The 19614-nt window shown below is 47.8% G+C and overlaps 1 long non-coding RNA gene across 1 annotated transcript; it reads left to right on the top strand.

The window, feature by feature from the left end:
• Positions 1-681: 681 nt before the first annotated feature.
• LOC132248468 (uncharacterized) lies at positions 682-17573 on the top strand. Its single transcript, XR_009459666.1, has 2 exons — positions 682-902; positions 10746-17573. It is a non-coding gene; the product is annotated as an uncharacterized LOC132248468 (long non-coding RNA).
• Positions 17574-19614: the final 2041 nt, after the last annotated feature.

Below are 19614 nucleotides of genomic sequence, written 5' to 3'. Positions count from 1 at the left end.
AGCCTCTTGTTGAAAAGAGTTGGGAGCGCATTGCTTTGATCCAGAAGGTTTACAGTGACTGCCCTGACTTTAATTGTGTTCAGTTGTGGTAGATAACCACAGCCTTGTATTGGCCAGCTGTCGGAACTGCTAACAAATGTTCTTGGGGGTGAGTGGGACACTAGCTTAAGGGAGACACTCCAGCAGTAGCAGAAGGGGACCAGATGAGCTGCACCTTTGCAATTTCTAATTTGTACAGGAGGAATCTTGGGAATATACCTATTCCTTCTGCCAGTTTGGATTGAGGGTCCTAGCCCCTTGTGCTGTGGAGTAGGTGGTCAGGAAATGTGTTTGAATTACCAGCTCATTTAAGGTGTGCCATGAGACTACAGCAGGTCATTAGTCAATCTGTAATGTGTGTGACATTAGCCAGAAGTAAATTAGAGGCCAAATAACCCCTAATGAATGAGTGTGACTCAAATTTCCCAGTGAAAATACACTGAGCACATAGTGTTGGACTTTCAACAATGAGCAAGAAGTATTACTGCAATTCTCCAAAGGGACCACGTGAGTTAAGAGATGCAGACAGCCTGAATTGGTGATGAGGTGCAGGTGGAGAGGATCAGGCCCCTGGGTGCCTCACCAGCTGGAAGCAGTAAAGGGGCTAGCTGAGAGAGCATAAGGGAGGTGGTTGGGGTGGCTTCAATAGTTGGGAGGAAGAAAGGATGACTGGATGGGCCCTGCTTTTGCTTGTTAAATCTGAAGGATTGGGCTTTGGTTTTTGTCTGTTTTGTCTTTGTTTGAAGAAGGCTTGGAATGGGTGATGTGTTAAGGAGCTGGAAAGACCTGTGCAAGCTCAGGTTGCAGGGACCTGACTAGTTTTCAGACCTTCAGAGCCAGGTGGACAGTGTCTCTGCTTACTGGTATGTAGCTCTTCTCAATATTTATCTCCTTTACTTTGCATGTGTGAATTGTGCATGAGTAGAGCCCCTTGTTTCTTGCTACCCGAGTAGCTGTTAATGTGATGTTATCTAGATGCTCTTCTATTCCCTTTTGCTAGTTCTTTTTCCTTGAGTATGCTGTGACTACTTACTGATCCCTTTGTTGTCCCCAAACAACGGTGAGTTCGTGCCCGGTGCGCTTGTGCCAATACACACACAGGGTTGAAGGATCCAACTTAATCTTTATTTCTGCGCAGAAAGTGGTGCTTGGCAATCATTTGCAAAGCAAGCACCCCCACCTCAGTGGGCGTCTGCCTTATATAGCTCCGTAACAGGTTAAACTTGTTGATGTGATGAAATGTATAGGAAGCCCAGCAAGTAACCCCCCCTTCCAGCTCTGGACTTTGTTGATACAGCTTTCCTTCTAGCGAGGCCAGCAGTTAAGCAACTAAGCAACAAGCGATCTCCCCCAGCCTAAACAACCTACTCTATGCCCTTGGTTAGATAAAATACTTTTCAAAACATACAAAGCTGTTCCCTGGTTAAAATGCATAGTGAAAGTTCAGGGGTACCCATCACCTTCCTCCTTGAAAGAAGGAGACCTGTTCTATAATTATGCTCTGCTTTACCCTGGTACTATATGTTTTGAACTTGTGTTGAAATCTGTCTCCTGAAAATAGGTCAGGACAACTGCAGGTTTCTGGAAGAGTCTAGACAGTATGGTATCAATGAAGTTTGAAACTTGGTCTGGTGGTGGAGCTGGTGTCAGGACTAGTTAGAGCACTGGTTCAGTGTTACTTGTTTTCCTGAGCCCCAGAGCCTGAGTTAAATCCTTTGCTCTGTGCAGATATCCTGTGATTGCTTAATCTAGTCGGCTTTGAATTTTCTGTACCTCCACTTGCTCTTCATGTTAATACATACTCGTATGCCCTGAAACTTAATTCCTGAGCTTTTTAAAAGCAAGTTTCTTTAGCTAGATGTGGTATCTTTTACTATACCAACTAAGTTGCTGGGGAAGAGAAGTTCTTTACAAGCTTTCAGGTGACACGGTCCTTCCGGCATCAGAAGTCTTGGGAGTCTCAGAACAGCAAGGGATGAAAAGCTTGAAGTGTGTGAAGGGCTGTGGGTGAATAAGTGGAAATTAGAAAAACAAAAGCTAGAGCGGGGACAAGATGTGGGGGGAAACATGCAGAAGTAAGGGAAACTCTACAGTAGTAGTTTCCCAAGGTAGAAAAGAGACTTGTCTCTTAAAAAGAAAAGAGCTAGAAAGAAGGAAGACAGAGTAGAAAAGGAGGGTGGGGGAGGAAGAGGGGAAAGGGGAGTGTAAAAGGTCAGGTACATAGACCAACACAGCTACAGCCTATACCCCTAAGAGGCAACAAGGTTCTTCGGGTAAATCTGATACCTTAGACCAACTCAAATAGTTGGAAAAAGTCTTTTCTGCAAGCTTTAGGGTATAAATACCCTTGCTCAGGCTAAGGCAGCATCTGCAGTTGGTGTGTGCTCTTCCTGGATGGACTGAATAGTAAAGCCAGAGGCTGGTATGTATGCAAGAAAGCCAGTCAATGACTACATACAGTAAGGAGGCAGTGGATGAGAGAGAGGTAGTAGGTGGGGAAAGGGGAATGAATGAAATTGGTAAACGGTGGACAGGTATCTGGGGAGTCAGGTTAGGCAGGTTATAAATGAAGACATTGGATTTCAGGCACATTAGTCCATGTCTCTGTCTTTTTTTGATCCAGTAGGTTGATGAAGTGAAGCTTTATAGGCTTTTCTGTGAAAGGGGCTTTGTCAATTCCTTTTGAGGATCAGAACTGAGAGGCTGGGGGGAGAGAGGTTTTCTTGTGTGACACGTGCTCCCACAGGGAGTTGAGTATTCTTGTCTGAGAGACGTTTGGTGAGTATTTGTTCTGGTGTGCGGTTGTTGTTTGGTCTCCCACTTACTTTCCATCGGGGCACTTGATGCAGCGGGTGACATGTATAACATTTCTGGAGGTGCAGGTGTAAAATCCTGGGATAGCAAGGGCTCTGTTGAGCTTCTGAAGGCAAGTTGAGCTGCATAGCTGGAAGGTGTGTTAGATGCACCTGAGCACTGACCTCCTGAGTATCTGGGAGTTTTTCAGAGCTGAAGAACTGCAAATGGGCTGAAGAGCTGTACAGTCTGGGATGTTCAGAGGACCAATCAGGAAAGCTTGGTGTCAGCCCAAATGCTAAACAGGCTCAAACTGATGCTGCATTATCTTGTACTGCTGAACTGTTCCAGGAAGTTCAGCCCATTAGCTGACTGGCTTGTACACCTGGATGCTTGTGGTCTACCTCCATATTTCCCAGCCTTTTCCAGCCCAAGGCACACTTAAATTAATGAACATTTTCCATGGCACACCTGTTGAGGCATTCCCCATCATACTGATTGTAGCAATTGCCCTGGCAAACCTCTGCAGTACACCTGCCTGTTCACTTCTGATAGCAGCCTGGCTGGGAAACCCTGGTCTAGGGGTTTGCTGTGCCCATGGCCAGCCATACCAGTTCTTATTGTTGATTGATCCTGCAGTAGGTTTCCACCAGGCACTAGTGGGTAGATTGAAAGCTTCCAGTCCCAGCAGCACCTCAAGTCTGAATCCTCTCCTTAGGACTGCCCTGCAGTTAAATCTCTGCAAGGGCTGTAGCTCACTTGCTCCCTGTCATGCTGAGCAGTCTTGAGTGTACTCCTAAGGTAAAGTAATGAAGCACCTATCATTATGACAGTTCTGTGACCAACTTGTGATTGAGAGACTGGTTAGGAAGTGTCACCTGTGAGCTAGAATAGAATGAAGCGCAGCAATGTGACCCAAAAAGCTATAGGAATATGGCGCATTCCTGTCCCATCTCCCATTTAAATGGGCTGTCATCCGGTTTGATCTCTGATGCAAATGAGACCCGGGGAGTTGGCTCCTTCTTGTCTGGAGGGTGCTAGGTGCGTCTCCCACTGCATCTTCACTGTCTCTTGGAAGTCCTTCCTGGAATGGGTTTTTGTTCAGGCAGAGGTGTGGAGGGGCTGAGTCCTTGGTGAGACAGACAGGCTGCGCACTGTGCCAGGGTTCCCTAAGAGCACAGAGCTGAGAGGTAACAAAAGTGCTGTTTCATTTTTGATCATGGAAAAATGTGTGTTTTGGGGTTTTGTGTTTTTTCTTTTTAATCCAAAATTTGAGCATTTTCTTTCTCACTAGAGAAAACCAGGATGCTTGCTGCTGAGGACCACTGAACTACTAGCATGGTGGACCTTTTTCTTGCTTCTGTGCCAGGTGTGGGAGGAGACAACCTATTGGAGCAGATCTCACTTCAGAGACGTGTGCTGGTGGAGGCTGGGAGAGTAAGGCTAATACTTAGCTGAGCAGCAAGTGGCTGAGGACCCCGGCCTTGAGGGCATACAGCTTGCCCCGGTAATGCAACCCAGCAGGCTGTCAGAGGGATGTGCTCTGAGGCACTTGAACTAGCTAGCACCGCAGGGTTGTTCTGTCCTTTCTGGAAGGAAGACCAAGCCTCCTGTTGCATGTTTGGTCAGGTTCAGCTGCATGAATAGCTAGAAAGCAGCCAAACTCAGAAGCCCATTGAGTTTCTCTCCTTAAAACTACTTTGGGTGAGCAGCCATTTCCCTACAACCCCCACCCCCTTTCTTTTTTTCCTTTTTGCTTAATTTGCTTTGTCTGGACAGGAAGTCCCTGGGGTCTTGCTCGCTCATGCAACCTTGAAAAATGCTTCTTGCCTACATGTCCTACTACCCTGGGGTATGTGAATTGAATGTGAAGATGAGAGTGAGAGACGTGCTCTTTTAGCCTGCACTGGACAATGTTCCTGACCACTTTGTAAGGCTGGATTAAGGCCACCAAGACCAGGGCTCTAAAATACATTTGGGGAAAGAGTAATGGTCGGTCAGCTCTGGAAAACCAAACAATCTCCTCTGAAATGTGACCGCTAGAGCCCTTCTGTAATCTCTGCTTTTCCTAATTCTGCCAACACCAGGGTTGGCTGTGGAGTTTGGATTGGAGTAAACTCGAGACAAGACACTGAGTCTCTAGGTTATGGAATGAGTAGCCCTGGCTGGCTGCCATGGGAACGTAATTTGGCTGCCCAGATGTAAACTGATGTGACACATCTCTACTCTGCTCCTTATCAGCAGGGATCCTGCTTTCCTTTGATTTAAAAAATCTTTTTAAAAAACACACAATTCTTTTTATTTAAAAAAACCGAAAAACAAAACCATTATCTGTCTTTTTCCATGATTAAAATGAAACATCACTGATATATGTGCTAGTGGTGTTCCCTTTTAATAGGGGGAGGGGGGGAATGTGGGTTTTGGCTTGTTTTTTATTTTAACCAGAGAAAACCAGGTTCCAGGGTCATCAGCAGGCATCCTGCAGAGTTGTAGCAAAGTTTAAAGCTACTGCCTCTCCTGGGGCTTACTTCAGTCCACCATCCCCCTAGGTATGCCACCTTACCGAGGCATGGGACTGTGCAGTTGGCACCTCCCTACACAAGGGAGTCTCCTGTTGGCCCACTAAATCACTTCCTTCTTGACAGGATTGAAAATAGGCTTTGCCAATAGATTTCCTTAAATACATGTGACCCAAGTCAAATCAGCCAAATCGATTCCAAATAGTCATTCAAGAACCATGTGTGGCTCTGCTACTGGGAAGCATCCTCCACCCCTGCCTGGGGCTTCAGATGCTTCCAAATCCTCTGGCAGGCATCCTGTGTGCAGGCCCAAGTCTGGAGGCTTGTGGTCCTGATGCCCCAGGGTTTTGTTTGCTTTCAGCCATACGTCTGCAGGAATAAGCTAGGGAGCAGTCTCCCATTTCTATAACATCAGTGTGCAATGAAGATCCTCCCTCTTCAATTTTGACATGACTCTCATTCACTCACTGCAACGTGTGGGTAAACATGAAGATGATTTATTTCTGTACCTATCTGCATATTGTGGACCAGAAAATATGAAAATAGGCTTCCTTCTTACTTACTTTTTATATTGCTTCCCATAACCTGCCAATGAGTGACTGAGAACCAGGTCTTGCACCACAGCAGCAACAGTACCAGAAAGCAAAAAGGTCCTGGGCCAATGTGAAACCCAAATAGTCTCTTAGCTTTTCCTGCTTTTGAACTAGGATAAAGTCTGTGGGTGGGTATGAGGGAGATGGGTGCATTGGTAGTAATGGCTATGTAGGAGTTCAAATTGTTTGTAAGGTATGTAAAGGGAAGCTTAGGATAGATGCTATGTTGCTATATATGTGGAGAGGGAGAAATGTATTTTTCCAAGAAACTCAAACTGGGCCCATTGCCTCCTCCCTTGGAGGAGCCCCTAAACATCATGCCCATGTCTGGAACTGCATGCTATCTTGCCAGTCGGTCCACACCGTCTGCCCCTGAATGCAGATCTAAGGTCTTGTGGTGTCTGGGGACTATCCCTGTATGATCTTGCACATCCATAGTCTTTCCCCACCCACCATGCCCACACCCTGTACAACTTCCTGCACACCACCCACACACAACCACTTCCCAACCAAGCCCCACACACACCTCCTTGCCCCCACATGCACTATAGAAGGGAAAGGTGACCCTTGTCTAACTTTGTGTTACCAACTGGTGTGTGCCTACAGGTGTCACTGATTTGGCAGAGAAGGCCAGTGGACACACAACTTGATCCACCTGCTCTTTACAATAGCCTGTTTTAGACCTCGAACAGTAAACCCAAGGCCACAAACAGTGAGAAAAGGTGTGAGAAGCCCCCTCCTGAAGCATGCATACTAATGAGGGTGCAGATCAGGAATACACTTAGTTACCCTTCTAGCACATAACCAGAGTCAAGCATGGAAAACATGAGTAGAGTGACCCTCACATAGTCAGGTAAAAAGAGGTCATTTGTATAAGCAGTTTCTGTGGACAATGCTGAATGCATGTTGTAAGTAAAACCTCAGGAAAGTCTCTTGCTGTTCACTCCTGCCCCCTATTTTCAGGGAACAAAAAAGGGACTCTTCAATGGATATGCCAGATATACTGATTTTTTTTTTTCACTTTGGGCCTTACTGCTTGTATTACAGTTTCAACTTTTAACACATTACAGAGGATTAGTACATTATTGGGAGAACTTTTAATAAAGAATCTATTAGAAATGACATGAGCTCCAAAAAGGCTAATGGGTTACTGTGCTAGTAACGATTTAAAAACAATTCCATCTAACGTGCTTATAAATTCTTAGATAAGATGCTGCTTCTGCCTGTGACATGCTGATAAACGAAGTGTTCATAAACCAGCTATAGAAAACCATCATAATGAGCAAGCAAACGGTCCAGGCTGCAGAATTTGTGCTGTACCTGGTTAAACTGTGCTTTAGTGACTGCTGTTGTTCAAGGATCACCTCAGCTACACCATGTCATGAGATTAAAGTTGTTAAAAAGATAGTTCTTGGTGGCAGTGCATGTGCACTAGAAGACACATTTATTGTCTCAGAAAACTGAAGGCCTTTTTCTATATGGAAATAGCAATTTGTCATCTCCATGTTCTTGCTGGAAAATCTAAAAACACTTCCTTTTGTACAGCACAAACATCTGGCACATAAAGGAAAAGGTCCTTTGCTTTGCCTTTGTTGCCATAACTGAAAGATCCCCACTGAGTGGAAGCCTCTTGTTGAAAAGAGTTGGGAGCCCATTGCTTTGATCCAGAAGGTTTACAGTGACTGCCCTGACTTTAATTGTGTTCAGCTGTGGTAGATAACCACAGCCTTGTATTGGCCAGCTGTAGGAACTGCTAACAAATGTTCTTGGAGGTGAGTGGGACACTAGCTTAAGGGAGACACTCCAGCAGTAGCAGAAGGGGACCAGATGAGCTGTGCCTTTGCAATTTCTAATTTGTACAGGAGGAATCTTGGGAGTATACCTATTCCTTCTGCCAGTTTGGATTGAGGGTCCTAGCCCCTTGTGCTGTGGAGTAGGTGGTCAGGAAATGTGTTTGAATTACCAGCTCATTTAAGGTGTGCCATGAGACTACAGCAGGTCATTAGTCAATCTGTAATGTGTGTGACATTAGCCAGAAGTAAATTAGAGGCCAAATAACCCCTAATGAATGAGTGTGACTCAAATTTCCCAGTGAAAATACACTGAGCACATAGTATTGGACTTCCAATAATGAGCAAGAAGTATTACTGCAATTCTCCAAAGGGACCACGTGAGTTAAGAGGTGCAGACAGCCTGAATTGGTGATGAGGTGCAGGTGGAGAGGATCAGGCCCCTGGGTGGCCCTGCAGGTGGAAACAGTGAAGGGGCTAGCTGAGAGAGCATAAGGGAGGTGGTTGGGGTGGCTTTAATAGCTAGGAAGGAGAAAGGGCTGGGCTTGTGTTATGACTGGAAGAGCCCTGCTTTTGCTTGTTAAAGCTGAAGGATTGGGCTTTGGTTTTTTGTTTGTTTTGTTTTGTCTTTGTTTGAGGAAGGCTTGGAATGGGTGATGTGTTAAGAAGCTGGAAAGTCCTTTGACTATTTGAAATATGAAAATCAACTTCCTCCTTACTCACTTTTATATTGCTCCACATAACCTGCCAATAGGTGACTGAGAATCGGGTCTTGCACCACAGCAGCAACAGTACCAGAAAGCAAAAAGGTCCTGGGCCAATGTGAAACCCAAATAGTCTCTTAGCTTTTCCTGCTTTTGAACTAGGATAAAGTCTGTGGGTGGGTATGAGGGAGATGGGTGCATTGGTAGTAATGGCTATGTAGGAGTTCAAATTGTTTGTAAGGTATGTAAAGGGAAGCTTATGATAGATGCTATGTTGCTATATATGTGGAGAGGAAGAAATGTATTTTTCCAAGAAACTCAAACTGGGCCCATTGCCTCCTCCCTTGGAGGAGCCCCTAATTATCATGCCCATGTCTGGAGCTGCATGCTATCTTGCCAATGTGTCCACACCGTCTGCCCCTGAATGCAGATCTAGGATCTGGGGTTGTCTGGGGACTCGCCCTGTATGGTCTCACACATCCATAGTCTTTCCCCACCCACCATGCCCACACCCCGTACAACTTCCTGCACACCCCCCACACAACCACTTCCCAACCAAGCCCCATACACACCTCCTTGCCCCCCACATGCCGTATAGAAGGGAAAGGTGGTATTTTGAGCTATAATGCAAACGCTGCCTGGCAGAGGTGGATGGGTGGATTTGATTCTCCAAGTAGGGATGCTGCTTGTCGGATACATTTGGGATACCAGAGATAGCTTAGTCTCTGTCTGTGGAGCACAGAAGCCAGTTGGCCTAGTGTAAGGAGGAGGGGGGATGTGTGGGGGGAGGGGGAAGTCCTGTCCCCACATGCCTCATGGTCAGGGTCTCTGAAGGAAAGGGTTCGGGAGAGTTGTTTGTTTGTTTGTTTTTTTTCTAGAGAAGGGACTTGCAAGGCCATGAGCATCTGCAGGATGAGGGTTGGTCACTAGCATGAGGGGACTTTGGGGGGCAGGAGGCCCCATAGGGAGGAAGGATTGGGGCACTGCAGGTATAGGGAGGTGTGGAGGTGCTGGGGGGTGAGGCTGGGAGGCAGGAGAAGACTTTGGGTGGATGAAAAGGGGTTGTGGGCAGGGGGGCAGCCAGGGGATATGAGGAGCTACAATGAGGTTTGAATGCTTGGGAGGGCTCAGTGAGCTGGGGGTGGGCAGTGAGGAGTTGGGAGAGCTGGGATATGGTGGGATGCATATGTGCAGGATATAGTGGATTTATGGGATGGAGAGAAGGCAGGGCAGGACTTGGAGGAGTGAGAGGGGATGGTGGGTGGAAGAGGCAAGGGGCACTGCAGGTGGCAGGGCAGTGCAGAAAGGGCAGAGGGAGGCATTTTGGGGCCCTGCAGAGGGTCTCAGGGATGCGTATGTGGGAGTGTAGAGAGCTGCTCCGTCTGTGGCCAGGCTGGGTTGGACCCATAGCATATTAGCAAGGCTTTTAGTTTCTTTATCATTTGTAGAAACAGTCATTGTGTTATGGAGCGACATGGCAGCCCCTCCTCCCCCTCCCCTGCCACCTTTCCAGATCTTACAACTGCCCCTGGGGCCCAGTGAAACCAAGTACCTAGCAGCTCTTTTCAAAGGAGAGGTGTATTTCATAAGGTGCCCTGAAATACCTGCCTTGAATTCCTCTCCTTCTATACTGTTCACAGCATATTTTGCTTTAAAATGTACATTGTCATGAAATGAAAGTGCGACGTCCTGCCAAGTGTGTAAACGGCAACACCACTAAAGTGGTGCAAAAGGGCAATTAAGCCACTTTTGAAGGCTAGTTTTGGCATGTGTACAAGCATCCTAGAGCACTGCATTTATTGTCCAGGAGTAGGTAGTTTGGTACATGTGCAAAATCTTGTGAAAACACGTAATGCTTTTTCTCTATGGCAGGGGAGGACTATACATGTACTCCTTGTAGAAAGATACAATTTTCTGTAACATATTAATAATATATGTACTATAACGTATTGATTGTAAAACACGTGTACACATATGCCCATAGTGGTGCTACAGTGAGCCCAAAACAGAAATCCTGTGTGTGGGCAATGTCCATCTGCATCTGAACTTTGCATCTGTATTGTTCATGTATTGAAAGCCTGGGCATTGCTCTGCTGGTTGGGATGATTCAGATCTTGGATACAAAACAGACTTGACTGCTTCTGGCCATGGCCAGTGAAGTGAGTCCCAGTTTGTGGCCACTAAAACCTGTAGTATATTTAGCTTCATAGGCATAAGGTTCCTTTGCTTCATGCATTCATAAGGCTGTAACAACCACCTTAACGCTACTGACACACTTGTCTCTTTTTTCTCTCTTTCCATCTCCAGCAGTTCAGGCCTGACTTCAAGCTGCGAGGCTAAAGTGAGAGTTGCAGAATAGGCTTTTGAAGCTGGGTGAAGAGACCTGGGAAGTCTGCAGTCTCCATGAAGTTTCCAACTTCCAGCAACAGACTGACCAAAGAATTGTCAGCTGTTGCTTAACTAAGGCAGTGGAAGATGGACAGCCATCCCAGGTGCCTTTGTAACAAGAGACCAGTCGCATGCAACTGCTCTTCTCTCCAGCAGTGGGCCAGCCACCTGTTCCCCAAACCTTGGGACTTGTCAGGCTGTGAAGAGATGAGCCTGCAGCCCTTCAGGGATCAGGACTTCTTTTGCAGGCTTGGACAAAGACTTAAGGTACAGTCATGGCTCCCATAATTGCCACCCCTCAGTGGAGAAAAGGAGCAGGTGACCTGTTCAGTCTGATGCCTTATTGTTACATGCCAAAGCAAGAGAACACATGCTTGTTGCAGTGCATGTCCAGCAACCCACAAGTGCACAACAAATTCTCACTTGCACCAACTGGGGAAACTTGGGAGGGAGGTAGCACGCACTGGCAGCAGCTGACTTAGAATCTGGGAAGTTCTCGAACTTTCCCTTGTAGTCTGTGCCCTGTGTTTAGAGACAGCTTGTTCCAGTACCATCGCAAAGGCTGTGACCTGTTTTTATTGACATTGCTTGGTTTCCCTGGAACCTCTTGGAACTGAAGCAAAGCAGTTCTTGTATGGATTGTGAAGGTGTCAGTTAGGTGGGGTTTTCACCTTTCTGAGCAAGATGCAGAACCTTTCCTTCCAGAACTGTATCTTTCCCCACACCATCGTGGAATGCTGCTGCTGCTGTTGCTTGCACCTATTGTGTGTTCTTCTCGCCTCTGACTTATGGCCCATGCTGACAAAGCTGCTAGAATTATGGAAAAGAAAAAAGCTTTGTTCCAAGGAACTGGACACGTGGGTAAATATATTTTCCTCTAACAGATGCATCTGGTTAGATCAGTTGCTGTTACTAAGGCTTTAAAGCCAAAGGCATGATGCTGTGTATTGGGATGGTCTACTTAAGTATGCCATCATTTAGGCCATTTGCTCTATTTGCTTTGGCTTAGTTGGATGAGTTGATTTATTCCTTTCCTTGACTGATGAAACAACGGTAATATCTGTAAGGTTCACTTGGTCTCCTAGAAACAGTTTGGACGCCTCCTGCTTGAGCCATGCTGTTGTAGTATGGCATAAGAATTGCAAATGGCCATGATGGGCCTGAAGGGAGGATTACCATATGGGGTTAGCAAGAACACCTTATCACTTGGAGACCAACTGGCTAATTATATAAAAATAGGTGGTGGGGCACTACAGCTGTTGCCTTCAGCTACTATTAACACGTTCCAAGAGACAACTCCTTGTTCCTCGTCTAGCGCATTACTGTTGGCCGCAACCAAGAGACTTCCTTCTTTTTTTTCCAGGCTATGGCTTGGTAGTGTGTAGATTATGCTGCTCTAGATCAGCATAAGCCCATAGTATCCCCAATACCAACTTGTGCAAGGTCCACTGTCTGCACCTGTCATTGTGTGGCTCCAGTTACTGACCACAGCTCTGGCCTGCACATCAGCAACCAGCTCTGGGATCCAGAAACTAGACTGTTCAGTCTTCCCTAAGGCAGTGAGATCTGGTGGGTCCCAGGTTATCTTGCACAGTCCCTGCAGGAGAGACTGCCTACTATGGTGGTGTCCTCAATGGTGAAGGCTGCTGCCTGTCAATGTGATCTACAGACCTGCCTCGGGGACCCTTGCTGCCAGTTACCCTCAAGCTGTCTGCCAAGCTAAGCTCCTGCTGGAAGAGGTGGAGGCTAGAGCAGGACATGGACTACAGCTCCAGACCAAGACCGCACTGAGTCCAGCTAACGAAGTGGGACCCAGACGGCCTTGTGCTGATGTCTCTGGCCACCTGATGGAAGTTCTGGCTGCATGGCCAAGTCCTGGAAGAAGGTAATGACCTGGCTCATCCACAAAAACAGTGAGCCTGACCATCTGCATCCCTGAAGGGCCCATCACCCTTTGCTCCACCATTTTTAAATGTAAACAATATGCTGGGCCACAACACAGCTCAGATCATGGACTGGGCAGTGAATGGGTGGATTGTAGCCTGAACCAGAAAGCTTTCATGTCCAGCGAGGGCTGTTGAATGCACCTTGGCTGCTGATGACCCACGACAGCACCCAGACAGCAAGGTGTCCACGTGGAGATCAGTGCAGGCCTCTGGCTCAGTGCCTTAGCCATGCGTCTTCCAGTAGCTGGGATATCAGGCCAGATTTCCACACATGGTCCCCAAGGCCTACAACAACTACACTGTCACTTCCTGATCATAATGGTGAAATGCTGTTCTGAACTTGAAATGAGGCTGCCTCCCAAGTCCCACCATTGGAGGCTTACCAAGGGCCCAGGACCAAAAGGTAAACCTCCTGGCTTCTGAGGGTGACTTGATGAACTCCTGAAGGTGCTGGACAGCAGCTGTGAGGCAGCTGACTGAACAGAGCTTTTGTTCCCCTCCAGTCCAAGGTGCCCATATACATCATCACCTCCGGAAAGAGAAACTTATGGCCCCCAGTAACAGGATCCTGGGTGAGCCCATTAGATACATGAAGGGTAGTGAGGCTTACCTCAGCCTTGGCTCAGACATGGATCACTGTGCAAATGAATGTGGGAGAACATCATGCTGGGGACCAGTTAGGATGCCTACCAATTGGACTAATCTGTGGGTACCCTGGAAGAAGATGCAGGGAGTACCTTGTCTCTGGCTGCAGCTTTTGGCCCTGTTCCATCTTGACAGCGGCTTCCAGTTCCAGTACCGACCCCCTGATACCCCCAGTCCCTAGGTAACCACTTTGGACTGCCCTCCATGCTTCAAGTATCCAATCATTAGGCCAGACCACCAATGCCTCGGTCCCAACCTTTTACCTGGAGCAGTCTTTTTGGAGCTGTGGGGCAGGACCCAAAGTAGAAATACAAACTCCGTTCTGCCCGAGAATCCCTGCAAGCCCTCCAACCCCCTGAATCCCAAGAAATGATGGCCCATCTCCAGCAGGCAGTTCAGCAGCTCCAGGCACTGTTTGAACAGCTAGAGGGGAAAACCAGAGCTGTTGGACTGCCTGGAAGGGGCACAGGCTAAAGCTGGAGCCTGGCAAATGCTGAGCAAAACCATCCCCAAGAGATGAAGCAACAATCGAGCCTTGGCTGGGGCCCTGCTGTCAGAAGACTGCTGCTGCTACCACAAGTCCCACTCCCAGTGCACTTGAGCCAGATCCAAAGAAGTGTTTTGGGATTCCTGGATCAGTGTTGCCTGCTCTTTCCACTGTGCCCCATCATCTGTTCCACAGACCAGGCCAAGATGGGACTAATGGTTGGCCTGCTTGCAGGGAGAAGTCCTGACCTGGGCTTCCTTGCTCCTCGAGGGCTTCAGTCTTTCAAATTGTCCATCCAAGCCTTACAGGGAAGAAGTCCCATAGGCACCTGCCCACCCCTTGCAGTTCATCTCTGCCAAAATAGCCCCCTAAAATGTTCAGCATGGCAGCCAGCTAAAGCCCACAGTGGCTCACGTCAGTGGTAGGCCCCTGGCCTCAAGTGGAATGAGGTGATTGAAGTTGTGGCAATTCTGCCAGAGGCTTAGTGAGGAGCTGAAGGATGAACTTGTTCCTGTTGAGTCCCCTGCTAGCTCAGTCAAGGGCCCCAAGCTCTTTGTGGATCTACCACTGCCTTCCAGAGGAGTGTGTGGAAAAGATGGCCATGAGAGCAGACCCCACACCACAATCCCAGGTCTCCTGGTGCCCCAGGAAGATCTACTGCTCTAGAAATCCAGGGAACTGTATCTGTGGGAGACCTAGAAGAACCAGCTGTGAGCTTTGGGCCTCTGCTAGTCTTGTGGAACACAAGGACCTTGCCCATGCCATCTGGTTAGCAGTACAGCTGTCAGTCCTTGTGGGCTTGGGTGCTATGGACAACTTAATGGACAAGTGTTTCTGCAAAGAGAGGTGCCTCCTAGTGAGGCACAGGGTGAACCCCATTACAATGGAGTAGTCATTGTGGGCATCCCACTCAACTTGGATCCAGTAACTTTGGACATTTGTTTTGGCTGCATGGGGTGCTTACCTGTACTGTATCAGTCTTGGGCCCTCTGTTCATGTCCAACATGTGGGATTTCCTGTCCCTTTTGGGGGTAGAGCAGGAGCTCTAGTCTGTCTAACACTGGCAGACAAGGGAGAACCAGGTGCTGGAGCAATGCTAAATGAGGCTTCCTTAACTGCCATCACCATGACTGGCTTGTGCTCCTGCCCGTGTCTATATCTGCATACAACAACTTGGATCTGTCACCCAGCCAGTGCAGCCCCTTGATGCCAAGTGTGGGTTTCATCCCTACTTCCCCACAGCCCTGTCCAACATCTCCACCCCTGTAGTCACAGAACTGGGAACCCACTTGCAATGAATACATGATGACGTGAAGCACCACCACTAGCCTGCCAAGAAGGTCTAGTTTTAGGCTACAAACAGTGCTCGGGGGGGGCTCCACGTCCATTGTAGGAGTAAAGAATTGCTCTCTTCCTAATACCTGAAAGCCACCCCTCAACTCTGACAAGCAAGATCTTGGGTATCTAGGACTCTATGCCATCTCTGCAGTCACCAACATGGTGTCCTTCTGCTTGTAGCTATCTGATGTTCTGCGTGCCCACCCTGTCTTCTACATCTCCCTGGCAAAGCTATGCACAAAGACAACCTATTCCTGGCAGTCCCCAAACCATCCTCTTTGGCTGGGGGCATAAGTAATTCCAACTCAAAAAATCACCATTGACAACCAGAAGTTAGGGAGGAAATGGTATTAATGTGTTTGACTGGCAAGGTTATGGACTGGCAGACTATTTCTAGCAACCTGCAGAAAATGCATGAGCCCCTGACCTAGTACGAGCCTTCTGTCAGAGCCACCCAAAGAAGGCTAGCCTAAAAGCCCCCACTTCTAGCACAATGCCTGCATATACTGTAAGGAGGCCAGATCAGGGCCCTGGACTTGCAGGTTCTCAATCTGATCTTATCTCCTGAGCAGGTGGCATCTCAGCAAGGTCAGAGCAGAAGCCTGGTCCCACCTGGGCTCAATGAGGCCATCCAGGCAGTCAAGCTCCTGAAGCCACTTCCTAGTCTAACAGAAGCCAGACCAGAAACGGTAGGCCTCTGCTGGCTTTTGTCATATTCTCAGTGGTTCCTGGCCCATCCCTGTGGATGGCATTTTTAAAGGGTTGATTTGAAAGGGAGAGAGTGAAGACAAGGGTGGAGAGTGGCACAGGAGTGGTCATGCTTTTATTTGTATTTTAGATGGTGCCCAAGATGTTTTACCCTTGGGCTTTATTGACCACTTCATGCTAAAAGGGGTGGTGGGTATGGAGAAATGTTGTGTAATGATGGGTCTTCTGGAAATACAAATATGTGGTTGGAGGAGTGTAGGGGCTGTAGAGAGCTCTTGTAAGGGGTGGCGGGCACTGTAAATCTGTGTTAGGAATATGTGGGAATGGTGGCACATAGTGCTGATGTCTCAGCAGTATGTGCATAGTGCTGAAGGAAAGGAACTGAGCAGTTTGTCATGAGAGCGGGTGGTAGAGGATGAGGTCAAGGAGGGAGAGCTTGAGGTGAAGTTGTGCTCCAGTGCCTCTTAATGCCTGTGGAGTGGGGCAGGGCATTCGGGACTGACCTGGATGTCATCAAGAGGGCCACAGGAAAGGCTTGGTTTGTTTTATTCATGTCCCATGAACAGAGAGGGCTGGTCTTGCTACTGTTGGATAGGCGTAAGGACTTGGCTGTTAAAAGGGCGCAGCAGTGCACTAGACTGCTGAGGGAAGTTGTGGAGCCTTTGTCACTGGGGGTGTTGAAAAAGAGGTCGGGTAAACATTGATCAGGAATGATCTAGGAGTAACTGTGCCTATGCTTTACTCTGCTTGTGTCTCATGAGGCAACCAGTGAAGCCCAGAAGCATGAGGCTGGGAAAGACTCTTTTCTTTGTCCTTTGCTGTGTGTTGTGGTAGGCATATTCCTTCCTCAGGAGCGCTGAGCGACTGTCACCAAGGCTGGAGACTGCCAATACTCCTTCCTCAAGTAAAACCTGTAGGTTCCTGGCTAGAGGGACTTGCCCCTTTGCTCAGGGTCAAGCTGGTCACCCAGTTTGAGGTCAGGAAGAAGTTTTACCCCTTGGTCAGATGGGTACAGATTGTGGGGATGAGTGCCTTCTTGTAGCAGGGGCATGGACCTCTTCCTTGTGTGCCATTCAGCATCTTTTAACAACCCTTGCAGAAGGAGGACATGGGTTACTATTGCCACAGGCGAAGCAAAAGGACATCTTGGGGTCGTGTGATTTGTGGGTGTGTGACAATGCCATTGGTTTAGTTCTAGTAGTAATATGGTACCGTGGATAGAGATGACCCTGCCTTGGGCAGGGGCTGGACTAGAGGACCTCTTGTGGTCCCTGCCAGCTCTGTCTTTCCCTCTTTTGAGGAAGAAGTGGTACCCTGATCAGAATGCCCCTGTGGAGAAGGGGATGATCTGTGGAAGCCATGCAAAGATTTCACCATGGGATGTTGAGAGGAGGGATGTGGGCATGGTAATGCAGCCATCTTAATGGTGATCCCTACTGTGCCTTCAGGTTATTCCTGCTGCCTCGCTATTCGCTGCTCTTTGCCTTAATGCTCTTTCTAATGACATGCCCCGTGACTTGTTTCTTGCTAGAGGATGTTTTGATCTTCATGTAGGCTGTACAGCACGCTTTCTGCCTTCTATTTTTTTATTAAGGAAATATTAAATATTTCTTTATCTCTCCACACCGCCTCCTTTTGTCAATATCTCACAATAAACAATATCATACGTGAATCAATAATGCATGACACAACCATGGGAACTTCCTGTCTCCTTTCTCCATCACAATTGCTTCACAGTTGGATCACCAGATCCTCCTCTTACATAATCATCAATGCAATCCATGACAATACATTTTGCTCTCTCATACAGGTTCTTGGGACACTTTCAACATTTATAATGCATCCTCACATTTTACACAATCTTTCTCTGTGGTCTCGTATTTCCCTTCTTTTTATTTGCCTTTACCACATTTTCCACACGTCTTTATTTATAGCATACACAACTCGTTTTTGTTTCAGTATTACTGTTTTCCTCACTTGGTTTTCACCTTCCCCGATTCCCGACGCATTTCCTTTCCCTACTTCCCGATGCTTTTTCTTTCCCTCCTCTCTATCCCTTCTTTTCTTTCCCTACCCTTTCCCTATCCCGGCCGGCTGGAATAATTCCTGCCACCCAACGCCTTGCCGTGCCCAACTCCCTTTGCCCTTTTCTCCCTTTCCCTTCATGTAGTCTTTAATCTCATAATACCCCAGCTGTACGCATTCCCTTTGTGTAAAGCATACCCCCTTCCCTACCAACAAGCACCTCACTTTCCATAATGCCACCATCATCCCCATCAAAATCACCCGCACTTCCCATTGCCTTGTTTCACTGGTCCATACACTGCGGTCTCATAGGACACCCCCTGTGCCCACCCTATTGCCCTTAGAAACTTCCCTACTCTTCCCCATACCCTTCTTGCAGACGTGCACTCCCAAAAACTATTTTCTTCCTTTGTACAGAACTCCCCGGGGCTTTCTGCCGATCTCACCAGCCTCTATCGGTGTAGTACTTCTCGGACTGATAGCACCCGCCTAACTATACACCACGCTATTTCCCTGTGAAACCCTTTCCACCTTGTGTCTTCTATTCCCCTCCACACCTCTCTCACCTGTTCCCATGCCAAATTCCCCACATCCGTTAATCCATCTTCCTCCCTAATTGCATTGAAAATTACCCTCGCCTTTTGTAATCCTTCCATCCCGTTTTACCAAACCCTTTGCTCTGACAAATGCCGCCAGCCTATCCGTGTGCTGTGATGGTTTCCCTGCCCACACGCCTGTCCACCTTTCTCCAAATATCCCCCATTCCCTCAAAACTCTACCTCCCCAGTACTTTACCCATTTCCCCACTATTCCTTCCCCTCTCCGTGCCTCCCTGTCTAATGCCGCCACCCTGTGCCCATATATGAACGTTTCCACCTCTGGAAAACCCCATCCCCCTAGCTCCCCCGCTTTATAAAGCTCCCTACGTGCTACCCTCTCTCCCTTACTTCCCCAGAAACACACACACAATTCCCTTTGTATCCTCCTCGCTTGCCTCCACGATGGAGGGTATACCCACCCTACGAACAGCAGGATGGGTAAGATCACAGACTTGATTAGCTTTACCTTCCCTGTCTTAGACAAACCTCTCCCTCCCCATATTCCCAGCACCTTTTTTCCTCATCCTATCCTATGCTTCTGAAGGACTAGCACGTCCTTTATCTTTTAGTACCCTCTTAATCTCCTCCCATTTACCTCCATCTCGGCAAATTTCTCATGTTCCACAATATGAAATGCATTCCCCTGTCTTACTCCCCCAGTGTCCTCCTCCCTCCCCCCTCATACCTCCATTTCTTCTCAACCCCCACCCTCCACATCCCTGTTGCTTAAGCCTAGCTTACAATAGCTGACGGGCTATTAGAAAAGCTGCCCCCACCCCGACTCTCCTCCTGATTTCACTTACACCATTTGTCAGTCTTGCTTCTTCCCCTATATCTTTTCCCTTCTCACTCCTCTTCTCTTGTTCTTCCCGTTTTTGCTTTGGTATCCCCACTTTCACTCTTTGGATGGTTGCATGATGTTTCCAGCAAAGCCTTTCCCTGCCCAACAGAATTTCCAAATAGTTACTTACACCAATTAACCCCATGCCCCTTGCACTTCCTGTCACTTTTTTCTCCTGCCTCCCTCTCCTCTACTGTGG

The sequence above is a fragment of the Alligator mississippiensis genome, chromosome 1, assembly GCF_030867095.1.
Source record: "Alligator mississippiensis isolate rAllMis1 chromosome 1, rAllMis1, whole genome shotgun sequence".
Lineage (NCBI taxonomy): Eukaryota > Metazoa > Chordata > Crocodylia > Alligatoridae > Alligator > Alligator mississippiensis.
Note: the sequence above shows the minus strand (reverse complement) of the source record. Positions and strands in the feature narration are given on the sequence as shown.